We start from the raw sequence: 18,807 nt of genomic DNA, 5'->3' as shown, positions 1-18,807 counted from the left end.
GTTTAGCACCTTGATAAGCTGCCTTGTCCTTGCCTGCAGAAGTGCTAATCACTTGCATTTCTAAACAGCTTTGAGTTTTGTTCTGCTGATAGTTATACTCAAACATTTCATCAGAGGAGTCATCTGAGGCAAGCCTGATCTTTGCTCTGGACAAGAGTCTTGTCCAGCTAAGAAATGTCTTAAAGGGAGCAGGTTTGGATTCTGGTGGACTGACCTGGACCAGCAGCATTTGGCCGCCGATCAAGAAGTTGCTGGTTCAAACCTGTGCAACCCATGTTGGTTGTTAAATAAAGGACTGTGATGGATTAACCTCGGCCAGCAGCCACAGGTGCCCACCAAGCCACTCTCAGTCCCCTCCTCCACAGGTCAGGGGGAAAAAATAGCATGAAAAAACTTGTAGAATTCAGTATAAGAACACTAACTGGGAGAGACACAATGGAAAAATGGCTGGTGATTGAGGGGTGGCCCTGACTGTTACGGCCATCACACAGGTGAAACATGCGCTGCAATCAAGTGACCCATGTGAGTAAAGCCTCTCTGGAACAGAGGGAGAAAGGTGCCTGGGTTATCAATATGGCGAGGCTTGGCAAAGTGGCTCTACTGGACCACTGCTCTGAACCTGTCAAGGCATGTGCATGGTGGACACATCAATTGGGTGACAGGAGACATCCTCTGTAAAACATGCCATTGCTTGAAATGCCATCCTGAACCTTGAAAGTAAAGTTCTGTGTCAGGGTACTCTGGAAAGTATAGAGTCAGACAATGCACTGAGTTTCTGAAATAACCTTATATGCTCCTAGGCCAAGAAACATGGTATTGATACCGTGCATCATGTACCCTGTCGCACACAACCCTGTGGAAAGACTGAATGATACAGTTGACTGTTAAAGACTATGCTGACAGCATAGGGTGCTGGGGAATGGAAGCTTTGGAATGTAAATTTAGCAGAAGCCACCTGGCTAGTTAAGACCGGATGATCTACCGACTGCCCTGGTTCTGCCCAAACAAAGCCCCTACGTACTGTAGGAGGATATGGAGTCTCTGTAGTGTACATAGGTAAGTGGATGGGGAAGGCAGTGTGGGTTGCTCTCCCTTAGGAAAATGAAAGCCCCTTTGTGGGATTGTCTTTGCTCAAGGACACAGGTGCATTTGGTGGGTAGTGCAGAAGGAAGTGGAAATCTGGCATGTAGCTCAAAGAGATTTATCCCTATGGGAAATTAGTCCATGGTTTGACTTGTATGATATAGGAACAAATACAGCAGGAATCACCTGAACCAAGGGAGAATGGGCCTCACAAGAAACCACGTGAGTGCAGCACTGACCCCGTCCAAGTGGTCCTGGTGCTCAACAATCCAACATGCTGCTGCTCCTGTCCTGACTGATCTTCTTGACAGATAAGACCAAAGTCATCAGCTGTTCTTATGGATATTTGGGGGAGAGGGAGCATAGAATGGGGGGAATAATATCTGTATGTATGTCAAGGGACAAGCTATAGTGGTTAATTAGGATTTATAAACCCGACTGTTGGATGTAAAGATCATTTAAGTATGTAGTATAAGTTGTAAGTGTTGGTAAGAAGGAATCTCAGGAATGAGAGACAGAATGAAAAGGCTTGTGTAGGGTATAGCAATTAAAGACTATATGAATAGGACAGAGTTTACTTAGATGTATCAGATAATGTGTGACCTGAGCATGATGTGAATGGTATGGAATAAGAAGTTGAGATTGTACTGAGTCTGGCTGGGATGGAGTTAACTTTCTTCATGGCAGACCACATGGTACTGTGCTTCCCATTTGTGATTGTGTTGATAAAACACCACTCTTTTGGCTGTTGTTGAAGAGTGTTTGCTTTCTTTTAAGCCTTTCCCTCCATGTCCTCCTGAGCAAGTGAGCTGGGGATGAGCAAGATTTTTGGGGGCATAGAGCTGAGACAGCTGACCCAAACTGACCAAAGGGATATTCCATACCATTTGATGTTGTGCTCTGCTTTAAAACCTGGGTGAAAGGAGGAGGAAGGGCAGATGTTTGTGGTTATGGCAGTCTTCTCAAGCAGCTGTTGTGCATGTTGAGGTGCTGCTTCCCGTGAAGTAGCTAAAGATCTGTCTGCTGATGGGAAATAGTGAATGAGTTCCTGTTTTTCTTTGCTTGCATGTGCAGCTTTTCTTCCTGTATCAAACTGTCATTATCTCAGTCCACAAGTCTTCTTGCCTTCTTTTTATTTTTTGCCTCATCCTGCAGGAGAAGAGTGAGAGGGAGTCACCGTGGGTGTTCGGCTGCTGCTTGGGGTCAACCCACTGCAAGGGCAAATCTTATCCACTGGCCACAGGCATGTGCAGGATATGCTTACACACACAGACCGAACTGATGGTGTTGAGGGAAGCCTCCAAATTTGAGATCTTGGTATACCAAAATACTTAATCAATTTGCTATATGAAGTTCATGTTAAAAAAATCTCATTCGATTTTAGAAAGCTTTAAAATGACTTATTTCCCTCATTAAGTTGTGGTGGAATTGGATTATTGGAAATAATGCCCGTGTTTTCCTTGGCTGTCTGCTCCAACTGTTTAATTCAAAGGAAAGGTAATAGAAATAAGCATAACTGAAATATCCTGCAACAGAACAGTCACTAATGTTATAAAAGCGTTAGTGTAATACACTTACTCTAAGTGGATTTGCAAGCCTGTTGTGACTTGGAGTTGTTCCTCTTTGTATAATATACAATCTAAAAAACTAAGTGGGTGACCCCAATGCTTTAAGCACCAGAGGAGTCAGACCTTGCCCTGTCCTCTGCTTGCAATCTTTCAGACAAGTAAGGCAAAGACTTTATAATGAGGGACATAGAGAATGGAAATGGCAGCGGCTCATAGTTTTTCAGCTCAGCACAATGTGGATGGGAATGCATACAAGGATCTCAGGTCAGTATACAAGGAAAAAACACAGCATTTGAAGTAAGATGTATTTTTTAAAATTGTAGAGCCCCTGTGGAAGTCACTTGAGGTCATTTTGGGTCCAGACAAGATTTTTCAAGAATAAGGTGGTACACAAATGTAAAATGTTAGTGAAACACAGAAACATTCTGTCTTTCTAGAAGGGAAGTCATGGTCATGCTCCAAATGGGTAGGAGGTGGAGACTGTGCAGCAGTTTCAAAAGGTTTTGGAAATAAAGTTGAGGGAGAAAGGTCTAACAGGCAACAGAATACTTAAGCTTCTGGTATAGTGAATTATGAAACGTTAGTAAATATGAATGATGAGGGGAAGGTTCTTTGATTTGAGGCTCAAATGATATGTTTCACTGCCAGCAATGTCCTGTTGACAGAAGGGTTATATGGATGTTCTGCTGTAAAAATATTCCCTCTCTTTAAATCTTTATGGTGGCAATTATACTGTTCACAGCTGAACTTTCTTGCCTGGGAGCATGCGCAGAACTTAAAAACCCATGTAATGAGGATTTCTACATAGTGCTTGTTTACCGATATTGCTTACTGTACGCTCACTGACCACAAGCTCACTGGTCTCCTTGCAGTGTTGCACTTTACTTGGATTCATAAGACACAAGCTAGTTAGTGACAATTCATTTTCAAATGGAGCATTTTGGGAGAATACAGGCTCTTATTCCTGTTCTCAGCTGACTCCAGCTGGGACAATTTGTAAATTTGTCCCCTCCTCCCTGCAGAAAATGATGCCCCTGCAGCTGAGTTCTGAAAAAGTGTTACGCCTGGTCTAATCACCACATCACAATGTATTAACAAGAAGCAACTTCACTTTCAATTTATATTAGTCTGCAAGGCTGTGAACTATGATGGCCGAAGGCTGTGATTTGCAAGCTCTGTCAGGTAGAGAGATGCTCCCTGAACAAGTTGCTGTTCCCATGCGAGGGGGCAGTGACCTCTTCAGCGAAGCCTTTCCTTCCATAGCTAAGTCTGATAGGGACTGTGAAGCAGAGATTTGGACTGTCTGAAAGTCTCCTTCACTAGAGTAATATGAAGGCATCTTTTATTTTTGTATGTAAGCTGTTGAAAATCAGTATGGCCCTTTCCCATAATTTTGCCAGTGACAGGTTTTCCACTCTAGTTCGGCAAGTATTATGTAAAACCCTGTGTGATTTGGTAATAGGAATATTTGGTTCACTGAAGTCCTCCTTAATCATGACGCAAAGTCCATTTGAGCTACCAAATGAATATTCATCAGCCATCCCCCACATAAGCAAGTGGTAATTAATTCTTTCTCTTCTGGTGACCACATGCTCCTGATGTGGTAAAGACAGTCAGGGAAATAAGGGGGAAGCAAACAGGAATGACACTGCAATCCTGCTGGTTTGCAGAGGAAGGCAAGAATGTCCATCCTTCTTGTGTTTTGGCCTTGTGTCTTCCTAAAAAATGAGGGAGAAAGAAAAATCAGTTGCTGTCTCTCTGTTTTCAGCAAAGAAAGGTATTCTGTTATCGCCTGGATCTGCCAGTGAAGAATTATAGTGGAAGTCCTCTTCCCCCAGGCTTTGCTCTTTGTGCTTTAAATATTGATTTCTCTTCCCTAGTGTCCTTTTTACTGGAGAGTATAAACTATAAACAACGCTTTCTTCTTTAGCTATTCAATAACTATTCTGTATTGATCATGAATTTGGGCTTTTAGATGCAGAATTTTTTACTGAATTAACTGTGAGATGTGTCTGTGTGGATTATTTTGCTATCATGTCAGGCCAAAATCAATGTTAAAAGTTGGAAATTTCTGTTGAAGCAAAAATTTGAAGGTCTGTGGGGTCCTGGTCCAATTTTGGTCTTGGGAAGGTTTCAAAATGATCGCAGGAGTGAAATTAAGACACAAATTACCTCAGACTGTTTTAATTTTATGCCTGAAAATAGAGTGATAGAATAAGTGGGAAAAAATAGGAGAAAAATTCAGCAAGTATGCAAGAAGATAAGCAAGAGATAGACAGCACCTGGGTCCAGTCGCTGTCTTCTGTTGGTCAGGCCTCAGCTCTCAGGTTCTGGTAGTGCTGGCAGCGCTCTGGTCTCAGTCTTCAGGTTTCGGGTCCTGGTGGTGGGTGGCCACACTCATGTCTTTTGTCATGAGGCTTTTATTGCAGTTGGTGGCAGGTGTTGCCTGGCCAAACTGCCGGCCTGGTCCCAGATGTTGATGGCTGATATCACTTGAGCTTACACAGGCTTTAAGCATTTTTTGAATTTTAGCAGCTCACAGTGATCATGCATTTTCTGCCTCAACTCACTGTAGTTAAGCATTTACAGCAAGCCCAACAAGCAAGCACCATGAGTAAGCATTTTCCTGTCTTGTTATCCAGAACAAGCAGGCCTTGAGACAATAATTCATATTATTTCAGCAAGCAAGCTTTGAGACAATAATTCACGTGCTAAGAACCACTGTCTCTCACAAGGTCTTAAAGAATGAGGAATTATGTGAGACGAGTATGCTTTTCAGTGGAGCTATGTGTTTGTTTATAGTAAATAGCTGTACATGTGTATGTACACTCACATGCACACACAGAAGTCAGGCTATCTGCAGGACTGTTTGAGTAACACCAGCTGAAGCCGATTTGATTAATGCTGCTCAAATGGCAGCACCTTTTGGAATTCTCTTTCATCTGGCACTTTTAACACGTGGGAAGACTTTTCTTTCCAGTTCCTTCTGTTGGGCATTTTCTGGACTTGCATTTCTTCAGTTGTGCCTTTTAATTGTCGTATCATTCAATAGGCTTTGGACATGCAAAATGCTGAGACACAAAAAAGAATATCATAAATCTACAAGTCTGGCTTTTTCCATTCAGCACATGCAACCTTCTGTTTCCTAGGATATGTATCCATATAAAACTGTTTTTTTCTCATCTGCGAAAGAACAGAATAAGTTACTTAGATTTCAGTTGAATGTTCATTTCCAGCCCTCTGGAGATGAATTTCTGAATCTGACAGTAGATGCTGTTCCTTTTCTGTTTCTTTTCCTTTTCTTTTAAGCTTTTCAAATTTATGAATAATAAGTACTATGTCAACTTCACTATTTTCTTCAAGGAGCATGAGGAAGAGATGCTTACATGATCACTATAGAAAGCATATACTCTTCATCCAAAAATACAGCTCTGTGGGACAGGAAGTATCCAGACCTAAGGTTTTGACAACAGCAAATGTGAGTCTCTTTCTCTTCCCATTTTCCATTCCTTTCCCTGCTGCCTGTATCCCATCTTGTGTCATGATCCCCAGTCTGTAATCCATCGGGAAAGATGCCTAATTTCTCCATCAACCTCTGCATTATTGAGTAGTTTATTTCACTTTGTCATTAAAGATCCTTTTCAGCTCATCCTGGAGGGGTACGCTATTTAGCCTCAACAAATATAAATTATGTTGCTTCATGGAATCCAGGAGAATAATTTTGACTCTTTTCTGTATTCTAGGAATGAAACTTTTGCTTCAAATTGCCTCCTCAGTGCATCCACTCTTGATACAGGAAGGATTTAAATTGGAATAGCATTCATTTACCCTTCTCTCTGAGATAAGTGATCATAATGGAAAGTATGAATGCCACCTTGAAGGCAAAGAGAAATACAACCTTCCTGCAGAAGTTTCCATCTTCTCAGTCACTGTATATTTGCTTTTGTGTTGGGGGAACTATTGTGTTCTGCTCTGATGGGGCTTATATGATACTTAAAGAACTGTTAACAGAAATGTGGAGATGGGTAATGCCTGCTCTTTATTAGTTCTTGTCACTTTGTGGCTTTGAAAGGCTTGTTCTCTGTTATCACAAAAAGGAAACAGCTACCGGTATGCTTGGCACTAAAGAAATGCAGAATGCAGCTCTTTTCCTGGGTAACTACTGAAAACCGTTATTACAAGCTTTGGGAGGAATATAAATCTAGACACTATGTAAACCCAAGATTATTTTAATATGAGAAAAAAAATTTTAGTAAAAAATTATTTTCATGTGGTATAAAAGCCAGTAGAGTTGGTTATGAGCTTATATTTATTCACTTAAAATCCCCTTCAAACAAACAACAGATCCTATCAGAAATCTGTGCCTAAGTACTAAGGCCAGAATAAATCTCCTTAAAATTCATACATGGAAATAACATTGGCTTGATTGTAAGAGTAAAACTGGTTTTGGTGGCAACAGAGCTTGTGTCCCTGATTTCAGCTGGAAGAAGACATTCAAACTTTCTAGGAAATACCCACCTAGATCTTAGCTTATTGCCTGTCTTGAAGATCATCCTGAGTGACGTGACTATATCTGGGCCTAAATGGCTAAGTTATCCTGAAATGCTGAATCGGATTGGGGGCTGAAGCAAGTGGGACATGCCTTCTAAAGACCAGAGAAGGAAAAAGGAAAATTCTGTTATCCACACCACAGCTGAAGTTACATTAAGCCGTTTCCTAGGTGGGTCATCCAGGGGAGGAAGAATTCAAAGACTTATGTCACTGGGGTAGGCAGCACAAACCTAAATGAAACTTGTGTGTGTGGCAGTAACGTCTACAGTATTTGACTCCATACAGTCAATGATAAGTTCCCCAGAAGTTAAGCAGCAGTTTATTCTGCTCTCTTGTGCTTTTTGTTTCACCTTTGTGTGGGCAGTTGTACTGTTATCTCTTGTTTTTCATTCCTCTCTGCACATGAGAGATTCTTAACAGAGTCCTTTAATGATTCCCTAAACTTAAACCACAGCTTGTCACAGGGTCAGATTCTCTTGTGTTAATGATTGCATTTTAAGCGGCTGCTATATGATTTAACTGTCATATCTTCTTTAAAGCCCACTGTGTTCTTTTTGAAGAAGAGGATGATGATGTACCTTTTGTAATTGTGTTTAGTGACAGTAAGGTGTAAGGAAAAAGTAGCCAATGAACACTTAAATCAAGTAGGCATTTATATTAAGTAAAGGAATTGAAACTGAAAGATGTTATCACTGACTTAAATTCTCCTAGGGTCAACTTTGTGAGTGGTGATAATCTTATATTTATTGGCAGGTTTAATCACTTGACTATGTTAGTCTGTTGATTCACTGTAATACTGTGAAGTTAAATATTTAATCAGCTTAGAAAACAGTGGAATGTTGATTTTTTTCAAGGTTTGCTTGCTTTTGTGTAATTTGATTGATATTATTCATTTTATTATTTTGATTTTTGAAAAATGAAGAAAGGTGCAGCTTTTCACTAACTGGTTCCTTGATCCATTCTCTTTACAGTTACAAAAAGTACATGCTGAGATACAAAATTTGTAAGCTCTTTGTGTTCAGTTCTAAATTAGTTCTAAATTGCTTCACAGCATGATTAATAAAAATAATGATCACTATGGAAATAAGCCTTATGTTTTAATTCAGTATAGAACTCTTGCATTTTTATTATTTTTTTTTTAAATTATTCTAGTTAAAAGAAAACAAACATGACAGCCTATTTGCCATTTATAGAAGCCAATGTATAAGATATATAATGATGAATCTGTATTCTGAAACTGAGATAAAATGGAAGGTTAAAAAGGTGCCTTTTGTTCATCACTGAGTTGTAGACCATTGCATCTAAAATGCCGTCCTGCCATAGGATCAGGGCAAAGGCAAGTATCTAGTACAGATAACAAGCAGGTCCAGAGCATCCAGCGCACAGCTTTGTCCTGCCTGTTCCTGGTGCACTTCTGTCCAGTGTAGTGAACGAGCAGTTCCAGACCACCTAGAGGATACATTCTTCTTCACAGAGGTGATGAGAACCAGGCTTTTCCACCATCTCATTTAAAGAGCTGAAAGCTGGAGATGCTGGGATTTGGTTCTAGGAAAATTTGGTAGGTCCTCTGAAATGCATTTTTGGAACTTCTGTTGCAAATACTTCAAGATCAGTTGCTGTGAACTGCTTAATCTAAACTTAGTTATCTTCTATGTATGTTTTTCCTCATGATTATACTGGTTTTTGTTTGTAAGAGAAGATTTAGGTGAAACTGAACTTTTTTTTTCTCTCTCTTGCTATCTGAATATGATTTGCATGACACTAAGACAAATCCTGGAATTTGTCTTATTTGCGATTTTCTTTCCTTACTATAGGTCTGTATATGTGAAGATGGTAGTCCAAAGCAGCCAAAGAAACACGTGTACGTGTTTCTCCCATGTTGCCTTCTTTTTTTTTTTTTTTTAAAAAAAAATGAAGTATGAAAATATCAGGATTGCAATAACTATAATCTATCACTGATTTTATCTTTTGATTTATTATAAACACAAAAAAAGAGCTGAAAGCATTTTTTTTGCTTTCATGAGGAGGCAGGTTCCTAAAGCAGGGAATACATAGGGGATACATGAGACCACCGGAGAATACATTTTCTGATCTTGTGATCTATGCTTTTCCTAGCCCTAATATATCCTTGCCTTGCAATCTTGTAATGAAAATTTGTTAGCTGTTGTATTGAATCTGATGGATTTACTAATGCTGAGACATCTGACAAGATTTCACTTATATTAAAACAAATGGACACTTATTCAGATTTACTCAGCAAGTAGAACTTTGCTACTTGCTTTTATATATACATATATATATTTTTTTTGTATGGTTGAAATAGGGAATATTTTCTTCTCTTAAGCCCTGTTGAAGTAACATGGTGGGTATGCTGGGTATGCCAGGGAGTGTTCTATTGCACCTTTGGTATTTTCCTATGTTGCTCAGCTCAGATGTCTGTTGAGAATGTAGGTGCAGTTTATGGTCCTGGCTTGAAGTCTCCCTAGGCTTTTCTCAAATAAAAAGTCTGTTCACTGCCCTGTTTCTGAGGAGAAACCTCAGAGACATGTTTGGTCTGCTAGTGAATATGTATCCACAGGCTCCACTGTGACAGCTGAGTGACTGGGATTATGCTCCACTGACAGACCTGATGTTGAATGGACTTCAAACAACAAGTTGCGTGCTCCACAGGAGAAGTCAAAGCTTTGGGATTGGCCTGAGATACACGAGAAAGTGGAAGGAGGAAAAAAAAAAAAAAAAAGAATCTTGCTTTGCTTTCTGAATTGTGCATATTTTGTGAATGACTGACATTTGTGTCTGAGCCCTCAAGTCAGTACCTGTCACTGATGCAGTGTCGTCTTAAGGAATCTGGGAACCAAGTCTGAAAATGAATGGCTTTGCCACACAGAGAAGGTACAGTTTTAGTAAACATCACAGAATCACAGAATGTCAGGGACTGGAAGGGACCTCAAAAGATCATCTAGTCCAATCCCCCTGTCGGAGCAGGAACACCTAGATGAGGTTACACAGAAAGGCGTCCAGGCAGGTTTTGAAAACGTGCCCAAGACGTTGAACTACATTGCTAATAGCAAAAGTTTTGATTGCTTTAATGAGTTGCAGAAGCTGTGAACTGGCAGCTTGTCTCATCCCAACGGATGAGATAAGGGATGAGTTAACTCTGAATGCAACATGCACCCTGTCCCAGCAGATGAGATCAGGTGTGAGTTAACTCTGGGTATTTCTGCACAGTAATGTGAAGTGAATGACAGACAATTACTCCAGGGGTCCAATTTAATTATGAGTTTACTAAAAGCACTTGGTGGAATACAAATTACAGTGATTAGTGACTTGGCAAAAGTATGTTATAATATCACAAAACTTATCAATACATTGACAGCAAAAACCCTTCTAAAAACGGTGGATTGACAACAATTAGTAACTATAATGCAAAGCTTAACAAGAGTTTAGCGGTAGAACTTACAATGATATTACCTTTATATGTTCAAGAAAAAGGAAAAGAGTGAGAGAGGGCAAACTAAGATATCAGAGAGAGAAAGATATCAGCCCTCCACAGGACAATTGATCCTGCAATGTCCTCTGGGGTGGAGGGGGCGCGTTGAAGATTTACACGTCACCAACCTGTATCATCCATGAGGTTGTTTTATAATCCAGTTCATTTACATGTGAGATAGGAGAAGGCGGTTTGTCTCCTCCCTCTGTTTGCTCTTCATGCTGATTAGGAAGACTCTTCTGGAAATGGGTCTGGGGTCTTCAAACTAGGGGAAAGCTCATGGTACTGACCAGAAGTGAGTTGTTTTGCCCGTCAGGGATAGCTGTTGGTTCGTGGTTTCTTCTGGTAGTTGGTTGTGCAACAGATGGTTCGCCTCTATCATCCCAACTAGGCCATGAGGCCTTTCACAGCAACACTGTTAATTGCCTTTATCTTACAATGTGTCAGTCTCCACAGCCATCTATCTTTTCCTCCCAAAGTAACAAAAACCCAGATATTTAAGGAATAACATAGCCCTTTGTTCTGTGAAGGATGGGGGGGAGCACTTCAAGGTTGTCACACAGCTCTGATTATTCCTCTTATGTTAACCACTATGTTCTATGCATCTCAAAAGCTGTTAAAAGAGCAACTGAACCCCATGCTTCTTGTCTGCGCTCTGAAAATGAAACATCTTCTGAGACTTTTGTGTCCAAAAAATTACTGGGTCATCTGGGAGAGGAAATGTTAGCTGAGCTGGCCTTAGCTGGTAAAAGCCAATAACATCTCCTGGTCCTGGTTAGCTGACCCATATTTGAAAGCTTGACACCAGAACATGTATGTGGGATCCTTTTAGAAAGCCAATAAAGAGTTGAAAAATAAGAATAAGTGAAGAATAGATATTGTAGTTAAAATAACACAAAAACTAACTGAACATTCAAATTATTGCAAGTATACCCTACATGGAAATTTATTTCTGTATAGAAAACTGCAGATAAATGCTTGGTTGTTGTTTTTGCCCCCACCATTTTGCTGTCCTATCCTACCAACAGGAAAATCAGAGTCAGATGACTGATCTGACTCACACAAATACACAAATTACAACCACTACACAATGTGGAACAACCAGAAGTCCTGCCATGGCTTTCTTCCATGTCTTGGTTTAAGCTGGTTGGTAAGAGGGGGAAAAGGCAAACCCCAAACAAACAAAACCAAAGTTTCTTATTTTTGGTTATTTATTTAACCACAGAATCTTTCAAGGCACTTATCCATTTGGAAAATTGAGACCAAGAAAATCATTCTTGCTTTTCTTCGCCAAGCTCCACTTCTTGGTCTGGCACTCAGAGGCATTTCTAAAAGACAGCTTTGTTTTCTAGGGAAAAGGAAAAATCTGTATTCTAAGGTAAAGAAAGAAGCTCTCCTGCTTCTTAGCACTAGACTGAAAAGGAAGGATGTTGTGGTAAGCATTGCTTTTTTTTTCCGTCACAATTTCTCTACGATTTCCTGATAGACACATCAAAATTCTCCTACTCAGATTACAAACATAGTAACAGTAACATTAATAAAAACAGCTAATTATTTTTTTTTCCTCCTCCTAGGGTGCAGAACTAAAAATGATTGCTGCCACACTGTGATGTGGAGTAAGTTTCATGCTCCTCTGTCCCCTTGTCTGTGCATGTGAAATGCAAGACTGGCTTGTGAAAAATGTTGAGGATCTGGTTTAGATTAGCTGTGGATCTCTCTGAGCTAATAGGAATAGTTTCCCATAGGATTTCTACTCTGAACACTGTTACCAGAGCTGAAAGGAATTGAGTGGAAAAAGTAGTGTGGGAAAATGTTCATCCTGGGTTAGACACAGGTCTGCGCCGGTTCACCTAGCATCTGTTCTGGGTTTATAGCCAGAGCTAGATTCACAGGTGGTAAAGTTATTTTCTCTAAACCAGAGGTCTATGTATTTTCTTAAATGGATACCTATGTGTATGCAAACAGTCTGGCCTTATCGCCTCTTGAATTCACTGTAGTGTATGTGGACCTCAGGGATGATTGGAGCTTAGAGGGAGTGGGACTTGAGATACGGTACCTGCCACTATGAATTATTTTGTTCTTATTGAGGTGATTTTTCTTCTTCAGAAAGTCTGGGAGGGCTGAAACATAAAGTGGCAGTGCGCTAGTGCAATCATTTCTATACAGGTCTTACCTGATCATATAGTATGGTGTCTTCTACTTGTGCCAAGTGATTTCAATGCCAAGCTTCCAGCAGAAGGGACTATCTATTTGGCTTGATTAGCTGAGGTTCTCACCTGGTGGTTGTGGTGATGGTGAGCTACTAAAGCTTTGTAGAATGGTTCTGATCAGGGGTAGGCTGAGGAACCAGCTCATATTCCTTCCAAGCTGTTCTCCCACCTTTGTTAAGACATAGGGATTATATTAATCTTTTGACTTCTTAAAGTTTTCTCCAACATATTTTGAATAAAAATAAAACAAAAATTATACCCTCGGTCACCTTTTTGTCACTAAGTTTTAGGTAAGGAAAGATGAGGTTCTGCAGACTTTCATTTGCATGTTGGTCATCATTACATCAGGTGTGAGCATTGCCAATGCCACAGAGAGGACAGAGGGTGACCAGGAACAGAACAACGCTCTGAGGGTGGATTCTGAGCTGGAGAAGATGTGGGTTGTGGTCCTGATATTCTGGATAATTGTGCATAGCAGAAGTAAGAAGATAGATATCTCTCATAGACACGTTTTCTGAAGACTGTGCTTACGTCTGATTTTATAAAATCACAAGTCTCACAGGTGGATTTCTGGAATGGCCCTTATATTTATTTAATGACTTCCCATTTCCCACTGTAATAATTCCATAGAGATTAGCAGTCTAAAATGACCCAACTAACTTGCATTGGTTTTGATTTTGAGTGATTTTGCAGAAGCTGCAGCTGAGCTGGATTCTGGCCAACATTCACAGAAGTCACCTGGCTCAGTGTCCAATTCCTAGTTGTGCCAAAACAGAGTGCACCAAATGAGTACAGGACCATTGTTTTATGGACTTCAGATGCCTCCTGTATGGGCTTTTGGGAATATGTAGTTGTGTGATAATGTGACACAAGGTATCTTGCAAATTAAATACTGAGCCTGAGCTCAGGCAGTTGATTTAGATGTGTGAAAATCTCTCTTCTTGGCCAGGTGACCCCTCAATATAACCTCTGAGATGTGGTCTTGCATTAGTCACTTTTTTAATAAGCTAATGTTTCATTAATTGGGATTGGTATATTTTGCTCCTAAACACCACTATATTTAAAAAAGAGGTTATATTTATTTATCTACCTATTTATATATATTTTGTGTATGTGTTTGTCTTTTAATTCACCCAAGAACTCATACCATGAAGACACTGTTTGTGAAGTCTAAGCAGCTTCATTTTATTGCTCATGATGAATGTCTGTGATTCACGTTGTGTTTCATGGCACACTTCAGATTTCTGGAGGACTTATTTTGGGACTTCTTGGTATTGGTTCATTTGGATTATTCACTTTACCCGTTCACCCCATCTACCTTCTAGGCAGAGAAGAATTTCTTCATGCCTTTCTAGTCCTAGAATTGAAATTCTCTTGCATCTAATGGAAATTCTTTTACGTTTTGCCTGCATTGAGGTGACAGTTGTTGTGCTCTTTAAAATGAAGAGACGGCTTCTTTCCAGCTGTACTTTCTGGGTCCTGTCTCCTGTGCGGGGAGGTTTTCCTTTTCTGCTACAACTCTCTATGCAAAGAAGGATTTCCTGGGTTCTTCTCCCCTCTGAAATGTCATCTGACGTATTTCTAGTCTATCCTCTGTGCTCTTCAAATTGCTTTGAAGAAGACTGAAGCTTCAACTCTCAGCAATATGAGCTCAAGTGGGGGGATGCACAGGAAGCAGAAATGAGTTCAGTGTCAAACTCACTGTCTTGCAAACAAAAAACAGAAACAGGCACAGTGTTTTACCCTAACTGTGGGACGTTTTGAAAGGCTATTTTGTCTACAGTCTTTTAACATTGTGGGTCCCCACTCCTCTTTTCCAAGTGTTTATGTAAAATTGCCTTTTGCATAAGGGGTTCTCTCTTAGGACTTAAAATTTGGTACCAAATGACAGGATGGTTACATCTGTATCTGTTTCTGTGGTTACCAAAGCTTGTCTGATGAATGCTTCTGACCTCTGCCATGTTTTTGATAATTGGGCATGTGTGTAAGGTTTTTGAATTTCAAAGCAGACATATATCTTCTAAATAAATAAATAAGTGATCATTTATCTCCTCATCACTTTGCCAGGTATCTGTTTATCAGCTCTGAAGGGCTGCAATCACTGCTGCTTTGTGAGCCTTTCCATCAAAAGCAGCCTGATTTTGGATTCTTGTTGAAATAAATGAGTATGTCACATCTGACAGAACCAGCTGCTTAAAGGGCATCCTCGATGCTGAAAAGCAGTAACAAGCAATATAGATGTCTCACTAGCCTGGGAGAAGGGAGAGGTAGGGGGGCCAGGAAAAGCATAGTATGATCCTATGTTTTGGGCTCCACTGAGGCAAATCAGACTGCAGATATTTTTAGCACTATTCTTCAGCAGGCAGCATGCTGTACAATTACACATCAACATGATGCTTCTCTTGTAGGTTGGTGTAGCTATGTTTCCACCTCCTGGCAACTATAAGGAATAGCTGAGAAGAGACTAAGGAGAATTATGTTTTTATTTTTCCTAGACACTAGAAGATGAAGTAGGAATTTTAAAGAGGCACTTCTCTTGAGCTCAAAGAGATTTTTAACTCTTCAAAGTTCAGTGCTCTATGCTATGTAAAAACATAGAAGCTGTTTCCAAATAGTTTGCTTTGTACCTACTGTGAAAATGAATGCTTGAGCTGAAAAGTCATAAATACAAGGTGCTTGCAGCAGGAGTGTAAGTAATAAAGACACCAGGCAGACATTTTGTATTGAGGCAGGGAGTTTGAGTGTATTTTTATGGTAAGTGGGGACATGAACACACTTAGTGAAACAGTATAGCCAGAGCTGTGTTTTCTTTCAGGAGATGATCAGAAACCTATAGTGACTGTTTCTTGTTCTTCACCAGGTCAATGCCATCTGCCTGTTTTGCAGCAAACACCAAAAGTCCTTTGGGTAGCCATCTCAGAACTGCCCTCTGTGAACAGGAAGAACACAAGTTTGAATAGATAGTGAAAAACATATTTATAGAACATATAAAGAAATATACACTGCTAGCCCAAAACTTCCAGATGAAAATGTATTTTTCAGTGAAAACTGATTTTCAAAATAACTGTCCAAGTATGAATGCAGCCAGAATCCCTCAAAAACATAATGAGATCCCTGTTCCTTCTGTCCTTGTTAACTGCATTAAAGCTAGTTTGGAGAAGTTTTGTAGCACATATACATAAGCCTGGTTGTGTAGAGGTGCTGGACTCCAAAGTATTGAATCTGGCTTTTGAATGAGGTTGTTTTCATCGTTGTTCAGTTGCAGGGGTTCCCATGGAAGCTGCAGTCAGGATCCACAGCTTGTCTTCTTTTACATGATTCATTGCCTCACTTAGGAACATCACCTTGTTCAAAGGGGCTTGTTGGAAGCTGATACAGTTCAGAGGTGCCTCTGGTGTATCCCTTTGGATGCATTTTTGAACTCCTTTAGCCGGAGGCTATTTATCATTACAGAAGTCACAAAATAGCTCTGACAATAAACCATACAGAAGCAATGTGCAACCCAGTTTTTAATGATGGAGACTATGCAAACAGGCCAAATAATGTTTTCTGTTGCGTAGGGGTGCTGTGAAACATGCAGCTCTTGGCTCTCCAAGCAGGAGACTGAGGAGGAAGAGAGGTGAAGAAAACTGGTGAGACAGGGTTGCCAGCGCTGTTTTGCTCTCCCATCTCTGTTTTGAAGATACCTACTTGACTATGGGCCCCAGAGCAGGAGGCATCCCATTTTCAGGAGAGGAGGAAGGTGGTGGAGGAGGACTGAGTGTAGGCCACACCATGGGGCTGGATGCCCTGCTGTGGGGTGAGTTTTAATGGCTGCCTATTGCTGTATGTGGGGGGTTGTCAGTGCTGAGGGACTGCTGTGCCTGCCTGTGCAAGCTGGGCTTTTTGGGAGTGCTTTCCTGGCAGCTGCTCTATTGAAAGGGTCCACTTTAATAAGAGAGTTAAAAGGGAAAAAGGTACATAATCAGTGATGCAACCTCATTGGCTGAGCATCCCTTGTCTCTTAAATGCAACAGCTCTAAAAATGTGAACATAAAGTTGTATCTCTATATATTCATTTTTATACTAATAAACACGTACATGTTGCAACATGCATGCGTAGACACAGCCACACCACAGATACTTTTAGCAAGTTAAGATGTTTGACGTGTATTTTAAGTGGGTCCATATCTGTACACCATGGGAGGGGCTGTGCAGGCCTGAGGGCAGGGGGTGAGAAGAAGGCTCATGTGGTCTGCAGCATGAATGAATGCAGCAAAGGCCTCGCGGTGGGGAGCAGGAGGCTTCCTGGGTCTGCCTCTTGACACTTCCTGCACTCTCTGTGCTAGATGACTCTTTCTGTGCATCTTATTTCCCTCTCTCTTGCTTGTTCTACAGTGCCTTGTCTGAACTTTTCACACAGTACCTTAGAACACTGAATAAGGAGCCAAAAGTCCTGATGTGCACATTCTCCAGGCCTGAAGCAGGCATTGCTTTGCCACCCCTGTTCTCAGAAGCTTCCCCTCTGGGCTATATTTTGAGCCACTATGGGAAGAGGAGAAAAATGAAGACCTTTTAATAGCAATGCACACAATTCCATGATAGCATCAACATTTGTGGAGCTGACCTGATTCCATGTCACATTTTGCAGCTGCAGACCATTGGTCTACAAAAAGGGCAGGCAGTTCAGACAGCACAAACCTGAATAACAACATGCGGTAGGACTGGGCTTCCCCCGGCAACTCCACCCTTCCGTACCATACTCCCTCACATTGAGCATAAAATCTGGTAGAAGTGCTGCTAACCAGCTGCAACACAGGAAAGAAATGGGGTGAGAAGTTTGACTGGAAACCACTGTGGAGAGTTTTTCTAAACCACTAAGTGATGCAGGGCTATAGGTGTTGAGCTGGCTCATAAGAAAGGGAGTTTATGACACTGAAGCCTACTTGGTGAGGAAGGAAACAGGTAAAGCAAAAGCATCCCCTTTGGTTTATCATACTGCATCAGAAGATTGTAGGCAGTGATAAATGTCATCCTGACACTGGTGTCACGACTTTAGTTTGCATTTGAGAGCTGGGATGTGTAGTTTTTTCCATTATCGATTTGGGTTTCTATTTCAGGTGTGCTGTGTTATACAACTGATTTGTTCCACTTAGTGTAAAAATCATAGAAATGCAAGCCATTAAAAGAAAACTATTGAGTCTTTCCCTTTGCCGTGTGATAACAGTATGGATTTCATATTTGGAAGTGTTGATCTAGCTGATCTATAAACACAGCAGAAGAGGTTTTTTTCTTCTGCAAGCAAACAAGCACACACAAATCCAACCAAACAAACTCCATCTACTTCTATGGGATGAGTCTGAGGAGCACGAGTATGCAGCTCATTGAGGGTGGAGTAGCTGACTCACAGCTGAGCCTGTTGGAGGTTCCTGGGACTTCTTACAGGAGGTTCCTGGGACTTCTTGCAGGATGTCCACAGCTCTCCATGAGAGGAGGAAGCTGTGGCTTTCAGACAGCATTATCTTCCCTGCGGTGTGAAGGAAGAGGAACAATGAACAGCTAAAGGAGAGAGGCCTGGTAGTCCTGTGTCTCTACCCCTACTTGGCACTGCTTAAACCATGGTTATTGTGGCTACATGTAAGATTGACTGATGGGTGAGGAAGGACAACCTGAGGTTTTATTTCTGCCATATACCAATCCTTCTGTTATTTCTGCTCTTTTTAAAGTAGAAATTGGGATTTGCAGCTGCTTTAGGTGCAGTTTGGGATGTGTGGTGCAACTGAGTTACATTTGGCTGTGGAGTGGGAGGCCAATAGCTGAAAGATGGGGAGGAAGCTTTCATCTGGGGAGTATTGAGATGTGTACCAATTCTTAATGAAGTCTTTTGGGAGTTAAGTGTTCACCTATAAACCATCTATTTTCTGTT

The 18,807-nt window shown here is 40.8% G+C and overlaps 1 protein-coding gene and 1 long non-coding RNA gene across 2 annotated transcripts in view; one reads left to right on the top strand and one right to left on the bottom strand.

The window, feature by feature from the left end:
* Positions 1–4,301: 4,301 nt before the first annotated feature.
* Positions 4,302–6,873, top strand: LOC135579607 (uncharacterized). Its single transcript, XR_010473061.1, has 2 exons — positions 4,302–6,129; positions 6,395–6,873. It is a non-coding gene; the product is annotated as an uncharacterized LOC135579607 (long non-coding RNA).
* A 7,609-nt stretch (positions 6,874–14,482) lies between these two features.
* Positions 14,483–18,807, bottom strand: part of HTR1F (5-hydroxytryptamine receptor 1F) — a 169,260-nt gene continuing 164,935 nt past the window's right edge. Inside the window, exon 4 of the transcript XR_010473058.1 lies at positions 14,483–15,831. The gene's annotated coding sequence lies outside the window, so the exon portion shown is untranslated. The remainder of the gene's footprint in view (positions 15,832–18,807) is intronic.

The sequence above is a fragment of the Columba livia genome, chromosome 1 (genome assembly GCF_036013475.1).
Source record: "Columba livia isolate bColLiv1 breed racing homer chromosome 1, bColLiv1.pat.W.v2, whole genome shotgun sequence".
NCBI classification, from domain to species: Eukaryota; Metazoa; Chordata; class Aves; order Columbiformes; family Columbidae; genus Columba; species Columba livia.
This window is presented reverse-complemented; position numbering and strand designations above follow the sequence as displayed.